The sequence below is a fragment of the Arachis stenosperma genome, chromosome 6, assembly GCF_014773155.1.
Source record: "Arachis stenosperma cultivar V10309 chromosome 6, arast.V10309.gnm1.PFL2, whole genome shotgun sequence".
Classification (NCBI taxonomy): Eukaryota; Viridiplantae; Streptophyta; class Magnoliopsida; order Fabales; family Fabaceae; genus Arachis; species Arachis stenosperma.
The window spans coordinates 62254998-62273719 of NC_080382.1; the positions used below are offsets into that span (position 1 = coordinate 62254998).

General features: G+C 39.2%; 1 non-coding gene across 1 annotated transcript; it reads right to left on the minus strand.

Annotated features, from left to right (window-relative positions):
• Window positions 1–17787: 17787 nt before the first annotated feature.
• LOC130938200 (small nucleolar RNA R71) lies at window positions 17788–17894 on the minus strand. The gene has a single exon (XR_009069375.1). It is a non-coding gene; the product is annotated as a small nucleolar RNA R71 (small nucleolar RNA).
• Window positions 17895–18722: the final 828 nt, after the last annotated feature.

Genomic DNA, 18722 nt, shown 5'->3' on the forward strand with positions numbered 1-18722 from the left:
CCGAAGCAAGGAGAACGAAACGACGGCACAGAGGAAACCCCGGAAAGACACACAGAAAGATTCGGGAAAGCAGAACAAAGAGAAAGAAGAAGCAGTGCTCGCAAAAACATAAGAAAGACAAAACGCAGAAAAGAGGAAAGGGAGCAAATAAATAAAGCCTTCACAGAACCCGAACGGAAATCGAGGAAAAACGGTAAAATGCAATAAATGCAGAAACGGCCATTTTTTGAAATTTTGAAAAAACTACTATGCCCGAGCACGACCTCCCAAAAAAGGACGAACTCGGGCAGGGGCACTGTTCATACCCTGACCGAGGTCCTCCAACCCGGCAAATCCATAAGAGGTCCGACCTTGTCCTAAAACTCACACCTAAAGGTCGGACCTCGGACAATAAACAAGGAAGGTCCATCAAAAAGGAACGAAGCCCAAAACCTAAAGGCCGAAAAGGCCTAGGAAAGGCGGTTCCACAAAGATAGAGATAAAACTCCCAAAGATAAGATAAGATAAGAATATCTTATCCAGGGGAGATCACCGCCAACTACTATAAATACACTGGAGCACCCAGGTATGGCATTCATTCCAAATCTACACATATCTGCTTGGACCCATGCTAACTTAAGCATCGGAGTGTCATTGCAGGTACCACCACCAACCATTCTGCATATCAAGCTCGGGTCACTGAACCCCCCACCTCGGGCCTCTCCAGACGACCGATCTACACGTTTCAGGCAAACCCTCGGAACAGGTGCAAAGTGAAGAAACTCAAGAGGAGCAACAGCAAGAGCAAGTCCAATACATGCACAACCAAAATCCTGGAACAAATGAAGTCTATGGTGATACTTACAATCCATCTTGGAAGAACCATCCCAACCTCAGATGGGGAGACAACCACAATCAAAACCAACAACCATGGCAAAGAAACTCAAGTCAGAACAATTGGAAAAGCACAAACCACAACCCCCAGCCAAACACTAACCAAAACACATATAGAAAACCACAAAATAACTACCCCACAAAATAACTAACCATCACCTACCCAATAACCACCCAACTAACCAAAGCACTTACCATCATCCATCAACACCCCAAAACCAACCCATCTCACAAGAATCTCAGAGGATCACTAATCTAGAGCTGCTCATGGAAAAAATGATGAAGAACCAAGAATTGACAACAAAGAATCAAGAAGCTGCCATGAAGAACCTAGAGAGGCAGATTGGACAAATCTCCAAACAGATTTCTGTTGAAAAACCATCAGGCTCACTACCAAGTGACACCATTCCTAACCCAAAGGAAGAATGCAAGGTCGTGCAACTAAGGAGTGGATAGATATTAGTGGATGGTAACCAAGGAGCAACCAAGAAACTTATGGAGAATGACAATGAGCCAACAAGGAATGATGAAGCCATCAACAAGGACATGACAAGCAAGAATGTCCCAGAAAAACTCACAGAGGAAAACAACCAACCACAGAATCTGAAGAAAGGAAAGCAAATCATGGAAGAACCAATTCCAAGACAACTTCAAGGGGAGAAAAGCTTGACATCCCCAATACCTTATCCTCAAAGATTCCACAAAGAGACAAAGGATCAGCATTTCCACAAATTTCTTGAAACTTTCAAGAAGCTGGAAATCAACATACCTTTGGCTGAGGCATTGGAGCAAATGCCTCTGTATGCAAAGTTCTTAAAGGAGCTCATCAACAAGAAGATAGACTGGAATGAGAAAGAAACGGTAATGCTCAGTGAGGAATGTAGCGCCATGCTTCAAAAAGGAATTCCACCAAAGCTTAAGGATCCAGGGAGTTTTGTAGTATCTTGCACCATAGGCAAACTAGCCTTGGACAAAGCTCTCTGTGATCTTGGAGCTAGTATAAACTTAATGCCTTTGTCTATGATGAGGAAGCTTGCTATAGAAGATCACAAACCCACCAGGATGTTACTAGTTATGGCCGACAGATCAATCAAGATACCTAATGGAATTGTGGAAAATTTGTTAGTGAGGGTTGGAGAGTTTATCTTCCCTGCGGATTTTGTAATCCTAGACACTGACGAGGAAGGTAACAATTCAATCATCTTGGGAAGACCATTTCTAGCAACTGCAAGAGCCATTATAGATGTGGAAAAAGGAGAAATGATTTTCAGAGTACACAATGAGCAAATGATCATAAATGTTTTTAAATCAATGCAACATCCTCCTGAGCAAGAAGATCATTTGAGAGTGGATATGATAGAAAGCCTGGTGGAAGAAATATTAGACACTAATCAGCATGAGCAAGAAAAAGAAAGTCAAGAAACAGAGGAACAGGCAGCTGAGATCTCCATTGACAAAGAGGTGGAATCATGCAAGAAAGAAGAAACGCAAAAGCAAGAACTAAAGCCATTACCTTCTCATCTCAAATATGCATTTCTTGGCACTTCAGAGAGCTTCCCAGTGATAATTAATTCATCCCTGACAAAGAAGGAAGAAGGAGAGCTTCTTGATGTTCTCAGAGCTCACAAGGATGCATTAGGATGGACCATTGATGATCTGAAGGGCATTAGCCCTGCAGTGTGTATGCATAAGATTCTCTTGGAGGACAATTCCAAAGCAGTAATTCAACCTCAGAGAAGACTAAATCCTGCAATGAAGGAAGTCGTCCAGAAGGAGGTGATGAAATTGTGGAATGCAGGAATAATATATCCTATTTCCGATAGCTCATGGATGAGCCCAGTCCAAGTGGTACCAAAGAAGGGTGGAGTGACAGTCATTATTAATGAGAAAAGTGAACTCATTCCCACAAGGACTGTGACGGGGTGGAGGATGTGTATTGACTATAGGAGGTTGAATGATGCTACACGCAAAAATCACTTCCCACTTCCGTTCATTGACCAGATGCTTGAAAGGTTGGCTGGCCATGCTTATTATTGCTTCCTGGATGGCTATTCTGGGTACAATCAGATAGTGGTAGATCCAAAAGACCAAGAAAAGACTTCATTCACATGCCCAGTTGGAGTTTTCGCTTATAGAAGAATGCCATTCGGACTATGCAATGCCCCAGCCACTTTTCAAAGCTGTATGCTCTCCATTTTCTCAGATATGGTTGAAAAATTTTTAGAGGTTTTTATGGATGACTTCTCTGTTTTTGGTGATAATTTCAATACTTGCCTGAACCATCTAACTCTTGTTTTGAAACGGTGCCAAGAAACTAATTTGGTTTTGAACTGGGAGAAGTGCCATTTCATGGTGCCTGAGGGGATTGTTCTTGGTCATAAAGTTTCAAGAAGAGGGATAGAGGTTGACAAGGCAAAAGTGGAAATAATAGAAAAGCTCCCTCCACCAACTAATGTGAAATCTGTTAGAAGTTTCTTGGGGCATGCAGGATTTTATAGAAGGTTTATCAAGGATTTTTCTAAAATAGCCAAACCTTTGAGTAATTTGTTAATGATTGATAAACCTTTTGTTTTTGATGAAAATTGCCATCATGCCTTTGAAACTTTAAAGCATAAACTCACAACAGCACCAATTATCACACCCCCTGATTGGAACTTACCCTTTGAACTCATGTGTGATGCAAGTGATATTGCAATTGGTGCTGTACTTGGACAAAAAAAGGGAAATTTGCATCATGTCATATATTATGCAAGTAAAGTATTGAATGAGGCTAAAAAAAATTACACTACAACAGAGAAGGAATTGTTAGCTGTAGTCTATGCATTTGATAAGTTTAGATCATATTTGATAGGATCTAAAATTATGGTTTATACTGATCATACTGCCCTCAAGTATCTGATGACAAAGCAGGATGCTAAACCAAGACTTATCAGGTGGATACTACTTCTACAGGAGTTTGACATTGAGGTAAGGGACAGGAAAGGCACTGAGAACCGAGTTGCTGACCATTTGTCAAGGTTGCCACAAGAAACAATCCAAGAAGCATCGCAACCTGTGAATGAAAGCTTCCCAGATGAACATCTTTTGCTGATCCAACAAACACCATGATTTGCTGATATAGCTAACTACAAAGTGGGGAGGAAGATACCCCAAGAATTCACTAAGCAACAAGTGAAGAAGCTAATCAATGAAGCAAGGAAGTTATTGTGGGATGAACCTTATCTGTTCAAAAGATGTTCTGATGGAATAATTAGAAGATGTGTCCCTGAGAGTGAAATGCGAGATATATTATGGCATTGCCATGGCTCTGCGTATGGTGGACACTTTGGTCCAGAAAGAACAGCTTCAAAGATATTGCAAAGTGGTTTCTATTGGCCAACTATCTTCAAAGATGCCAGAGAATTTATCCACCAATGTAATGAATGCAAGAGAGCAGGAGGATTGACAAGAAGGAATGAGATGCCACAGAACTTCATTTTGGGAGTAGAATTGTTTGATCTATGGGGCATTGATTTCATGGGACCCTTTCCCCCTTCTCATTCTTTCAAATATATCTTGGTAGCAGTAGAGTATGTTTCAAAGTGGGTGGAAGCCATAGCTACAACTACCTGTGATGCACAAATTGTCCTTCAATTCCTAAAGAAGCATATCTTTACTAGATATGGAGTACCCAAGGGTCTTATCAGTGATGGTGGTGGTCATTTTTGTAACAAACAAATGGAGAAACTTCTTCACAAATATGGAGTTATCCATAAAGTGGCCACACCATACCACCCTCAGACTAATAGGCAGGCTGAATTAGCAAACAGAGGATTGAAGAAAATCCTAGAGAAAACAGTAGGTAGCACAAGAAAGGATTGGGCTAGGAAGTTGGAAGATGCACTTTGGGCGTACAGAACAGCTTTCAAAACTCCCACTGGGAAATCCCCCTTTCAGCTGTTATATGGCAAATCTTGTCATCTCCTTGTAGAGCTTGAACACAAAGCCTTTTGGGCCACTAAACTTCTAAACCTTGATTCTGAAGCAGCAGGAGAGAAAAGGTTGTTACAGCTAAATGAGCTAGATGAGTTTAGGCTAGAAGCCTATGAAAATACCAAGATATACAAGGAAAAAGCCAAGAGATGGCATGACAAGAAGATTTTGAAGAAAGAATTTAAACCCGGACAACAAGTACTCTTGTACAACTCACAACTCAAGATATTCCCCGGCAAGCTTAAGTCTAAGTGGATTGGTCCATATTTGGTAACTAAGGTCTTTCCTTATGGGAGTATTGAATTGCTAGATGAAGCAACAAAGAGTCGGTTTACAGCAAATGGCCACAGAGCAAAACCATACCTAGGGGGACAATGGAACAAGGAAAAAGAGGTTCAGAATCTAAATCCTTCTTGAAGTACAAACAGAAGATGTCAAGCTAATGACAATAAAGAAGCGCTTGTTGGGAGGCAACCCAACCTGAGGTAGTTTTCTTTTCATAGCTTTTTCAATAAAAATGTTGAATAATTGGTATGCACTGCAAGGAGCTAAGTTTGGTGTTGCACACCAAAATAATTTAAGGGAGAATGAAGGATTCTAAGTTTGGTGTTCCACTAAAAATCTCACTTAAAAGCACATTCTCACTTCTTGCATAATGCTAGCTCCAAGCAATCAGACAAATTATTCAACTATTTAACTGCTTTTTAGTTTTTATTCCATAACCTTTAGCAAGGACACAGGGTTTCAAATATGGTTAACTTGTTGCATCTGAGACAGTGGCAAACAATTAAGTTTGGTGTTCACACACCAAAATAAATCCACGAGTCGCACTCTATTTATGCATACTAACCATACACCTAAGGGCTTGAGAAGCAAGCAACTTTGAGAAATATGCAGGGCATGAGTCAACAATTTAAGATATTATGCATCTTAACTCAAAGAGAACACAACAGAAGGAAGAATCAAAGGGCTGCAACTTCAAAAGTTGTATCTAAACTTAATCCTTGCTGCTGTGTATTATTTTGAACATGGGAACCATATTATATCCTGCTAAAGTGTTTATTTAGTTGCAAGTGAAATTGTTTGATTATGTATGATCTGCATAATGCTTGTCATTCATCACTTAGCTTTAATTTTGTTTTGTTTCCCATATGCTTGAATAAAAGAGAATTGTTTGAATTGAAAAGTAAATATCCAATGTTGCATAAGTAGTATGGAAGTTAATGGTGGTGTATGTGTTTGATTAAATGCATAACTCATGAAATAATTGATGCATAATATCATTTTCATTCAAGTGTAAGTTAGCTTGCTATTATAAAGATCCTCATCAATAAATAAAAAGCCCTTGAGAACAAGAACAAAAACAGAAAGAAAAGGAAGAAGAAAAAGCCAAAGTGGCAAGAAAAACAAAGAATAAAGGTTGGACACCAATAGCTTGGACCCTAGGACATATGCCTGTGGTGTTCTTGTACTAAGATATGCTTGGATGAGTAAATTCTGAGGGGTATTTTAAAACGCGGTCACTTAGATCAACTGATTTGGGATGGCCAATTGAAAGTCCACAATAAAGAGCAACTTAGATACAGAACATTTAGTTATCCAAAGAGATGCTGGGCATCAATGATCCTAGGAAGAAATAGTGAGCCATGTGTCTGTGGTGGAAAGATGTTGAGTAAAAGAAAGAAAACAATAAAGCCAAAGGCTACTACTGCAACATTAGACACCAAACCTCCAAAAGAATAAGCTTGTTAAGCATTATAAGAAAAAAAAAAGTTAGCAAGGGAGTAAGTCTTATAACAGCAAGTTTAGCAAGCCTTTGATGAAAAATGTATACTATGTAACAGCAAACAATAACTTGAGTTATCATTGTCTGCATAAAGACCCCATAAATCAAGTTCTGCTATATGCCTAATAAGGATATGTGTTCTTTTCTTGTTCATTTCAATTTCTCTCAGTTTTGATGCTTGCTTGGGGACAAGCAAGATTTAAGTTTGGTGTTGTGATGACAAGTCATCATATACCCATTTTTCAAGCTAATTTTACTTGTTTTGTTAGTCTTTATGCACTTTCTTGCATCCTAAGTAAGTGATTTGGAATGAAAATGCATAACTTCTTTAAATCAAACAACCACCATGAAATTAATGTTAACTCGTGAGGTTTAAGCTAAATTTAATTGAATTTTAATTGATTTATAAGCCTCTTGAATTTAGTGATACTTTGAGTGGTTGTTTTGGTTTATTGTAGGTGAAGAAAAGAAAAAAAAGGAAAAGCGTGGCCTAAGGAAGCGTGGCCCAAGGAGAAGAAACGTGGCCAAAGGAAGGAAAAGTGTGCCGCATGAATGGAGGAAGCAAGCATTGCCCTCCACAAGGGCACACTGCCCTCTAGGAGGGCAACATAAGGGAGCAAGCCAAGAAGAGGCAACTCTGCCCTGCCCACGACAAGGGCAGAGCACAAAATGGTGCCTTGGATCAAAGGAAGGAAAAACCTTGCCCTGCCCTCCACAAGGGCAGTATCGGGCTCTCCAAAAGGAAAAATTCAAAGAAAAAGCCCACCATTGCATGCCACAAGAGTCGAACACGGAACAATGAAGAAGCAAGGAACTAGGCTTGATTATGGTGCCAAGAAAGCCAAGGAAAATAAGTAGCGTGTGTTTCAGCCATGTCTCGAACGCGGGACTTCAGTTTGGAAACACTGCCCTGCCCTCCGCGAGGGCATGGCAGCATTTTTGATGTGGCACACAGGCGCACCAACCTGGCGCACCAGGGGCATCATTCGGCAGCACCAGCAGCGCACCAAGGCACCAATATGGCGCACCAAATTTTTCTGCCCTGCCCTCCGCGAGGGCAGGGCAGCATCCTGCGCACCAAGCTCGTACCACGCGCACGCACCATGGGGCGGCCACATCAATTTTCTGCCCTGCCCTCCGCAAGGGCAGGGCAGCCTCCTAGAAGGAATCCTTCATGGGCTAAAATTAGATTAAAAATCCAATAAAATTTATTTCTTCACCAAATCAAAAGCCCATCCAAATCCTAAGATCCAAGAATGGAAAGTGTATAAATAGGAGCTAGTTTGATGTAATTAGGACCTTTTGCTTTGCTTTTGAACTTTGAATTTTCCTTTGAACATTTGCTTTTATTTGGAGCTGTTGAAACTTCTCTTGGTTACTTCACTGAGATTTCAGAGAATTGGGGAGGAGAATTGATCTCTCTTCTTCCTCGTTCTTGCTTGGGCACTTTTACTTTTCTTGTTTTGAGTTTTGGGTGTGAAGAATTGAGGAAATTCTGTCTCAATCTCCATTCAAAATCTCTTTGATTTCATTTCTGCATAATTGAATTCAAACACATTTCCTTTACTGCTTCTTCTTCTATTTCTTGTCAATTGCTTTGTGAACTTGGAACCGGGAAGGCAATTGAGATCTAGGCTTTGCTACCTAGTCTCTGGAGTCCTGAGATCCCAATTTACTTTTGGTTCTTCTGTGAACCTTTGCTGCACCTAATTTCCTCACTATTTGAGTTCTAATTGTTTCTAATTCAATTTCTGCTCTATTGATTGTTGCAATTCAATTTCTCTTGCTTAAATTCTGAAATCCCTGTCCTCAAATCCCTTTTATATTCAAGCCATTTATATTTCTTGCACTTTAAGTTTCTGCAATTTACATTTCTTGCTCTTTAAGATTCAGTCCTTTTACTTTCAGTTTCTTTTAATTTCTGCAATTCTACCCCTCTCCCTTTACATTCCAAGCAATTTAGATTCTGTTAAATACAAACCACTCAACCAAAACTTAATTCACTTGACTAAATCAACCACTAAACTAAAATTGCTCAATCCTTCAATCCCTGTGGGATCGACCTCACTCATGTGAGTTATATTACTTGATGCGACCCGGTACACTTGCCGGTGAGTTTTGTGTCGGATCGTTTTCCGCACATCAATAGGCGGGGGCTAATGCCAAATAGAATAGTGTCCTCACTACATGTTAGCTACGCATGTAAGTGAGAAAACAATATAGGTAAAGGGCATATCAATTAATACTTGATGCAAGAGTAAAGTCAAATGACATGAAGAACATTCAAAAGCATCAAGTTCTACTAGAAAGAACGGGTCATGAAAGACATGTAAACTCATATCAAAATGCACAAAGAATATAAGAGTCATACAAGATTAAGCATTGATTTAAAAGTTTCATTACCCAACAATATCAAACAAGTTATGAAGCACCAAGATCAATCAAGAAATTCTCAACAATTGAATATAAGAATCCAACACCATTATTAAAATAAGAAACTTAAAAAGAAGAACAAGTTATAAAAACAAAATTAAAATGCAATAAATGAAAATAAGCAAATGCAATAAAGAAAATGGAAGAAAAGAAAAAAATATATTTTTTTAATTATTATTTTTTTTTCTATTTATTTTTTTTATATTTTTTTAAAGAAAAAAATTTTTTCAAGAGAGGAAGAAGAAGAAAAAGAAAATAACAACAAATATTTTTAGTTTTTTTTTTTTTTGAAAAAAAAAAGTTCAAACACATTAAAAACAAAACTTATACTATAAGCAAAATGCAATTCAACAATAACTAAACTAATCAAAACAAACTAAGGGACAACCAACCAATCAAAGCAAAATGTATAAGAGTATAGAAAATAACAAAAACTACCTACAATGGCAACTCCAATCACTTATTAACCAAATCTAAAAGAGAGTGGAAAGAGTTTACCGTGGTGGGGTGTCTCCCACCTAGCACTTTTAGTTTAAGACCTTAAGTTGGACATTTGGGAGGCTGCTTGTCAAGGTGGCTTATGTTTGTATTCATCCTTGAACCTCCAAGAATGCTTGCTCTTCAATTGGTTGTCAGAATTTCCAACCATCTTCACCAAGCTTGGGTGAGGTTCTTCCCATGATATGAGCTCCCAAAATTGGTCTTCATGTTGTGATATGGGATCCCATATCTTATTTTCACACCCATCTTCTAGTTGATCATCACAATTCCAATTGGGTGAGAAGTGATCCGAATTCTCAAGTAAGCACCCAAACATTCTCCTAGACCCATGCAATTTGGTTCTACACCAACCATTGCCATTCAACTTTGAGGATGCAACCATTATGAACTTAGATTGATATTTCCAACCACCACATAACTCTCTTATACTCTTAACTCCACAAAGAGCTCTAAGTTGACCATCATTTTCAATCAAACCATACTCAAGTGGGAAAGTAAAGATTAGAGATAAGGATTTTACCCACTTGAATGTTGTGTAGGATGGTGACTTAGGAAGGGGGACCTCCTCACACTTAGCCAATGTGAGGTCTATGCCCTTGTGCTCCTTCTCGACTACCTCCACCTCTTTACAACTCTTCTTAACTTCAACCTTTTCCTCTTGGCGGCTCGCTTCAAATTCAATTCTTCTTCATTGCTCACCAAGGGCATGAGAGGTTGTGTATCTTCTTCCTTACCCTCTATGTCAAGCCCAATGGGAGAGGATTCAATTGTAGATAAGAACTCCTCAATGATTGAATCCATCTCTTGATCAACCTCTTCAAAGTTTTCAATCATAATATTCTTTGGAGGTTGTACACCCTCCTCAACATCAACATCAAGTGTCTTGGAAGAGGGCTCTTTAATGCTACATTCCCATGGACTTCCAACATCTCCTAGGTTTTCAACCACTCCTTCCGGCTCAATTGTCTCATCTTTCTTCCCTTGTGGCAATTCTTGCTTCAACTCCTCTTCTTTACCTTGAAGCTCTAAACTCACTCCCTTACTATGCTCCTTGGTTGCTTCTCCGCATTCGTCAATGGGAGTTCCTTGATTGCTTAGTTGGGAGGAGGCCATGTTGCTAACGGCTTCCACTAGGATAGCCATCTTGGCTCCTAGCTCCTTAAACTTCTTTTCATCCTCCTCGTGTCGCCTTAAGATATGAGATTCAAGATCTCTCAATTCTTGCATGGGGGCTTCATTGGGAGGTGATGGTGGGAGAGAAGGTTCATTGTTTGGGAGGAAAGGTTCATAATCAAAAGTTGGTTCATCTTGATAAGGGTATGGAGGTGGTATATATTGAGGTGGTTCTTGAGAGTAATTGTGTTGGAATGGTAGTGGTTCCATGTGTGGTTCATATGGTTCATAGGGTGGTTGGTATGGTGGATAGAGATTAGGGTCATAATGAGGTGTTTGGTGGTATGAGGCTTGTGAGTAAGGGAGTTCAAAGTCATTTTGAGGGGGTGGTTCATAGGCATGTGGTGGTGGTTGTTGACAATCACAATAAGGGTCACCACATCCATTAGATTGATATGCATTAGGATTAGGATTATACCCATAAGAATCCGGAGGTTGTTGTTGCCAAGAAGGTTGATCAATCCCTTGAGGCTCCTCCCATCTTTGATTGTCCCATCCTTGATGCACATCCTCATTGTAGCTTCCATTCCCTACAACATAATTTGAGCCAAACTCATAGCCAAAGTGGTGAGAATTCATAATAGCAAGAGGAAATAAAAACAAAACTAGTAAGAACTAATAAAACCTAACTCCTAAAACAAGCAAAAACTAGCAAAGAGGTATATTAACATATATACAATAGCCAATAACATAACACCATTGCAACTCCCCGGCAACGACGCCATTTTGATGAACGGACTTTTGACGGTTTAGAATTTATCCAATGGAGTCTCGTTGTGAAGTATAGTTTCCAAACCAATCAACAATCCTTTCATGCAAAAATATTGGTTGTCACAAGTAACAATCCCCAATAAGAATTAACTGGAGTATTTAAACTCCGGGTCGTCTCACAAGGAATTGCAATGAAGTGCACAATTATTGGCTATGATCAAAGGGGTTTTTGATTGATAATGAGGGCAAGAAAATAAATGACAAGAAAAGTAAATTAAGCAAGTAATAAAGAAAGCAATTAATAAAAAGAGACATTCAAGGTAATAGATTGAGATCATAGGCTTTCTATCCTAGTCATGCATGATTAGTTCACCTTATTTAGTTAACTCCAACAAATAGGGAGAATTTCAAACAAGATTAACCAATCATGTCACAATAATAAACAAGAATTTATCTCATTACGTCAACTCCAACAAATAGGGAGAAAGTCTAATGAGACTAGCTAATCTCAATCCAAAAGTCCTAATCGACTTACTAATTGAACTAGCAAAAGATTAGCGTCAATGGAAATAATATTCCATAAGTCCTAATCAACTCACTAATTAAATTAGTAAAAGATTAGCGTCAATGGAAACAATACTAGCTAACAACTCTAGATCACCAACATAAGTTGGGTTTTCATGACTCAAGATTGCCCAATCACTCTTTCCAAGCCAAGAATGCTCAAAATCTACTCTAAAACCCAACCAAGCATTTTGTCAAACACTTGGTGGGTACAAATGAAAAGCATAATAAATGACAAGAAATAATAAAATCTACCAACTACCAATAGCAAGAAAAGTAGGATCTCAACTCAAATCAACAATTAAAAGAACGTCAAACATTAAATTGCATTAAATGTAAACAAGATCCAACAAGTGTTCATAAACATAAAAGAGGACAAAATAAAGGAAATGACAAGTAAAACTAGAAGAGTAGAGATGTAATAACAAGAAATTAAAAGGAGAAACTAAATCAAAACAAGAATTAAAAGAGAAATTTGAGAGTGATTAAACCTAAACTACCCTAAATCTAGAGAGAGGAGAGAGCCTCTCTCTCTAGAATTCTACCCTAAAACATGATGAAAACTAAACTATGACTACTTGGTTCATTCCCCCTTCAATCCTTGGGTTCAATAGCATCAGAAATGAGTTGGATTGGGCCCAAAATGGGCTGCAAAATCGCTGGCCACGATTTCTTTTTAATGAACCACATGCTTCATCAGTGCGCACGCGTACATGGCACGTGCGCGCCCCTAAACGCGAAGCAACATATGGCAAATTTTATATCATTTCGAAGCCCCGGATGTTAGCTTTCCAACGCAACTGGAACTGCCTCATTTGGACCTCTGTAGCTCAAGTTTTGGTCGTTTTAGTGCGAAGAGATCAGGCTTGACAACTTTACGGTTCCTTCATTTCTTCACGAGTTCTCCCACTTTGCATGCTTTTCTCCTTACTTCTTCCATCCAATACTTGCCTTATGAATCTGAAATCACTCAACAAACATATCAAGGCATCGAATGTAATTAAAGTGAATTAAAATCACCAATTTTAGGGCCTAAAAAGCATGTTTTCACATTTAAGCACAAATCAAGGGAGAATTCCAAAATCATGCTATTTCATTGAATAAATGTGGGAAAAGGTGATAAAATCCCCCAAAATAAGCACAAGATAAAACACAAAATTGGGGTTTATCAGCATATCGCTTGCAAGATCTCATCGGGATTGTTTTCCATCTGCAATCTGGTCTCATAACTAGGCTCAGCATAAGTTATGGTCCTTAACTTCAGGGCCCTTGTGATGGCTGCTGGACTGAAATCCACTTCAACTCCTCTGACAAAACTCTTGTAGGGGGCGCTATCTTTGCTCTCTTTTACAGCATTTGCATAGAATTCCCTGATCATGACTGCACTAATGTCAACGAGACGAGCGCATAAAAGTTCCCACCTTCTTTCTTTAGTGATCTGCCTCATGATGGGGTATTCCACGTCCTTCAGCTCAAGGCCATTCTCATAAATGACATGCTTTGTCTTCATGAACCTATGATATCTCCCTTCGTGGAATTGGGACCTAAATTTTCTTGCATCATAGGATGGAGGCTCGGTCACCATTGGTTCCTTTCCCGGCCTTCTCTTTGAACTTGAAGAGGCCATTAGATTTGAGGTGAGAAGAAGGGAAAAGTGGGAAGAAGGGAAAAATGTGTTGTGTTTGGGATGATGCTCGGTTTTTGTTATGGTAGAGAAGGGAATTGTTGGCCTTAGTTTTGGGAGTAGAAGGGATTATGGTTTACAAGTGAAGGTAGTTTGTATGAATGTGTAAGCCATTTAGTGCTAACGGCTATTTATAGGCAAGTCCTTCAAACTTTCTAACAAAACCATAATGAATGAGGAAGGAGTTCGTTGGTGCTCATGAAGGGTTGAGATTGAGTTGAACATATAGAGGGCTCATGGATTGAACGGCCTACATGCATTGTTGAAGCTTTGACGTGGATTCTCTTCTCATTGGTTGCATGTATTTAGGTGTTCGATGATGCATGCATGCAGAATCTACTTCCCAAGGAGCACGCTTCTCTAGGCACATGTGACCACTCCTCACTTAGCTTGTCCTAGCCGTGGCCCCTCCCCTCCTTGTATTTATCTCAATCTCTTTCTCCTAATTAAACCAAAACAGCTAGCTTTAGAACATAAATATATACGTTGGTAAGTGATTTGCAATAAAGAAGGAAATTGTTTTTGTTTCTTTTTTCATAAATGATCAATTGTGTCCCTTAATCAGTGAGCCAAAGGTTGGTGAACACCAAACTTATCTCTTACTGAGGGGATAACTGAGCAATGCAGGTAATTCCTCACAATTGATATTTTTTAAAATTCCAAAATGTAATGGTGCATGATCCATCTCTGTATGATTTTGATTCCATGAATAGGACATGATCTTCTGAACATTGTTACATATGCAGACACCAAACTTAGTGTTTGGTCATATGCTTCATCAAAATAACTAAGCACATGGTCTAGAACACTTTTTGAAAACAAATTTGGGTGTGCCTTAAGGCACACCAAACTTAGAAGTCTGACATATGCTTCAGAACAATGCATGCATTTATCAAGTATGTCCATGAAAGTTCAAAATCATGCAAGGGTGATCATAGCTTATTGAATAAAAAAAAAAGAACAGGAATCTTAAATCATGGGTTGCCTCCCATGGAGCGTTCTTTTATTGTCACTAGCTTGACATTGAACTCCCTTTAGGGTGGTTGATGCCTGTGATGTCTTAACTTGTCTCCCCTTACTGTGAGCTTCCTTTTTGTTCCCTGGTGCTCAAGTTCAACATGCTCAAGTGAGAGTACTTTGCATACAGAGTAATAATCATTGATTTGTTGGCTTGTTCCCAACTGTTGATAAATCAACTGCACTTCATCACCCTTGGAGAACCCTTCAATGGGGATTTTCTTGTTTTTCCATCCTTTCTGAGCTTTCTTCTTGCCACTCTTCCTTTTTCTTGTCACTCCTTTTTCTTTGATAACAACCTTTGCTTTGGGATTCTCCTTCTCAATCAACACTTTGATCCCTTCTTGATTTTCTTCTTCACTTTGCTCAGTCTCACTCTTCTTTTGGCATGTTGTGTTGTTTGTTTCTTGCCTTGGAAGATAATTTTCAACTGTCTTGCAAACTCCTTCCTTCCAATGTAAGCTTCCTTTGTCAACTTCCATGCAGTTATTCTTCTCATTACTGGACTGTGTCTCTGAAAACACATTCAGGATGATGTTCTCTTCATGCATTCGAAGGGTTAGCTTTCCTTGTTCCACATCTATAATGGTTCTAGCAGTGGCCAAGAAAGGTCTCCCAAGTATGACAGAATCACCTTCATCCTCATCTGAATCTAAAACCACAAAGTCTGCAGGGTATATGAATTTGTCCACCTTGACTAGAAGGTTTTCAATCACACCCCTGGGATATACTACTGACTTATCTACCAGTTCTAGAGACATTTGTATGGGCTTAATTTCCTCTATACACAGCTTTTTCACCAAAGAAGAGGGTATTAAGTTGATACTTGCTCCTAGATCGCACATTGTCTTGTTGATGGTCAATCTCCCAATGGTACAGGGTAGAAAGAAACTTCCAGGGTCTGCAAGTTTAGGGGGGAGTGATAAACCACTATTTGATGGTTTATATTGTGTTTAATTGTGTGGTTTTATCATGATCCTTACCCACTTATTCATTAAATTAGCATGCATTTAGATTTCCTTCCTGAATTTATTACATGGTTGAAAACTACTTCTTAGAGACTTTAATTATGTATTTTTAATTCTCCTTTATTCCATTCGATGCCGTGATCTGTGTGTTGAGTGTTTCAGGCTTTACAGGGCATGAATGAATGGGAGATTGGAAAAGAAGTTGGCAAAAATGGAAGGAACACAAGAATTTGAGGAGATAACCAGCGAGAAGTGACGCGGTCGCATGGCTCACGCGACCGCACGAAGGGGAGAAAATCGCAGTGACGCGGCCGCATGGCTCACGCGGCCGCGCGGATTGGAAAAGCTCAAGCGACACGGTAGCGTGGACGACGCGGACGTGTGGCATGGAAAAGCGCGAGTGATGCGTCCGCATGGGTGACGCGATTGCGTGACATGTGCGATTTGCATAATCTGCAGAATTCGCTGGGGGCAATTTTGGACCTAATTTCGACCCAGTTTTCGGCCCGGAACAGCAGACTAGAGCCAGAGAACATGCAGAAACAGAGGACAACATTCATTCTACACAGTTTTTAGTTTTAGATCTAGTTTTCACTCCTCCTCTAGGTTTTTTCTCTTTAGGTTTTAGAATTTAATTTTTAATTGGTTTTAGCATTGGAACATTGAGAAGAGTTATTTCCTCATCAAGACTTCGTCATTCTAGTTTGTTCTCTTAACTTGGTTTATTTCTTCCATGTTCTTTGCTTTGTTCAATTTTGTCATTTGAATACTTTTATGATTATTTAATACAAGAATTATTTCTTTCATTTTAATCCATTTTACCTTCTGATAATCATGTCTTCTTTTAATTCACTTTCATATGTTATGGATTTATTATTTACAATGAGCGAGTAGTTCCCCTCACTTGATGGGGAGTTGATTGAAAGGAACTCTTGAGTTGGAAGGATTGAAAGAGAATTTGTAATTGGGTTAACTGTTGGATTGCTATCTTGTCACTAACACCAATCCCTTTGAACTAAGTAGGTTGCAACTCGTGAACAGATCTATCATTCCAACTTGTTTGACTTTCCTTTACCTAGTAAAGGATAACTAAACAGAACAACCATTAATTATAAATTAATCCTAAAATCACTCCATCAATAATAGAGATTCCAACTAATCAACTCCCAGTCAAGGCGTTTATTTATATTATTCAAATTTCCTCAATTTAATTTTCCATCTACTTAACTCAACTTTTTGGAAACATCTAATTAATAAAATAGTACACTTTCCTGCAACTCGTTGGGAGACAACCTGGGACTCAAACTCCCAGTAATTTTTAATTTAAATTCTCCGTGACATATTTCTAAATTGATAGGCAGATTTTCAGTGAGTTAAGAACTATGTTGGCAACGTAATTAATTTAATAATTTTTAATTTACCACTTTCTGTGTTCCATCAATTTTTGGCGCCGTTGCCGGGGAGTTGCAATAGAGTGCTAAAGTTATTAATTAGAATTTATTTATTTGCATTTTATTTTATTGTTTTTACTATGAGCTGCATATTTCTTTCGTCAAATGACGCGTTCACTACCTGACCCCAACTTGCCAATATTCGATCCTGAAATTAAAAGGACTATTTCACGAATAAGGCGAGCTAAGCATTGGTTAGTCCTCTCTGAGGACGAATCTAAACCGTCAGTTGAGGAAGAAACCAGCCCCCGTTCTACTGATTCGGTTGTTTTACGTGCAGAAGACATGGCAGCTAGGAGTGTTACCATCCAGGAGGAAGGAGCTCCTGATTTTACGATGCAACCGTTTCAAGCGCATCATCTGGCGGTAGCTACAGATTTCGAAATAAAGACCGCACTGCTAAATTTGATGCCCAAGTTTCATGGCTTACCTACTCAAGAGCCCATCAAGCACTTGAGAGATTTTCAGGCAGCCTGTTCTACTGTCAAGCATGATGGTACTGATGAAACATCAATTTTGCTGAAAGCTTTCCCGTTTTCTCTTGAGGAAAAAGCAAGAGAGTGGTACTACACTCAACCTCTAGCAAATGTATCCAACTGGGATACACTCAGAAAGGAGTTTTTGGAAAAATTCTTTCCATTTGAAGTTACTGATAAACTGAGGAAGGATATCTCCACCATTGTTTAGGATGACAATGAGTCTCTCTTTGAATACTGGGAGCGCTTCAATAATCTTCTAGAAGCATGCCCCCACCACAGAATTGATAAGATGGTGTTACTCAGCTATATCACACAGGGTATGAGGCCCCAAGATAAGACCACATTGGAAAGTGCTAGCAATGGGTCTATGAAGAAGTACAAGACCACTGATGAGGCATGGCAATTGATCAATGATTTAGCTAAATCTACTAGGAACCACAGGCAAAGACAAGGCCGTTCAAAAGCCGTTGCAGAAGTATCCTCTAACAAAGAGACTGCGGCTCTAGCTCAGAGTATATGTGAGATGACCAACTTGCTGAAGCAGATGCAAATGAATCAACAACAAGCTCAGCAAGCTCAACCTCCTCCACTACAGCAAAACCAACAGCTAGTCCCACAGAGAGTTTGCGGAATCTGTGTTGATTATAGCCATTATACTGATGAATGCCCGCAGCTCCAACAAGAAGATAACATGGTGGAATCCACTCATAATTTCTATGACCGCCCCAACCAAGGGTACAATCAAGGTGGAAATAATAACCATGGATGGCAGGACAATTCTAACCAAAATTGGAGGGACAACAATAACAGAGGAGGCAGAGATAATCAGACAAATCAGAGGTGGAATAATAACAACAACAGGCAGCAGAATCAACCTTACAGAGCACCTCACCTGAGGCAAAACCAAGGACCACAGAATAATCAATAGCAGACCTCTCAATTCACTCATTCTTCTTTATCTCATAATGAAGAGTTACTACAATCTTTTGAGCGAAGACAGCAGACCATGGAAAATAACATCATGAATAGTATTAATGCCAGTCTGAATGGTCTAACCTCTACTTTGCAAGCTCTTGTCTCACAGATTGGAGCAACACAAAATTCCAGTAA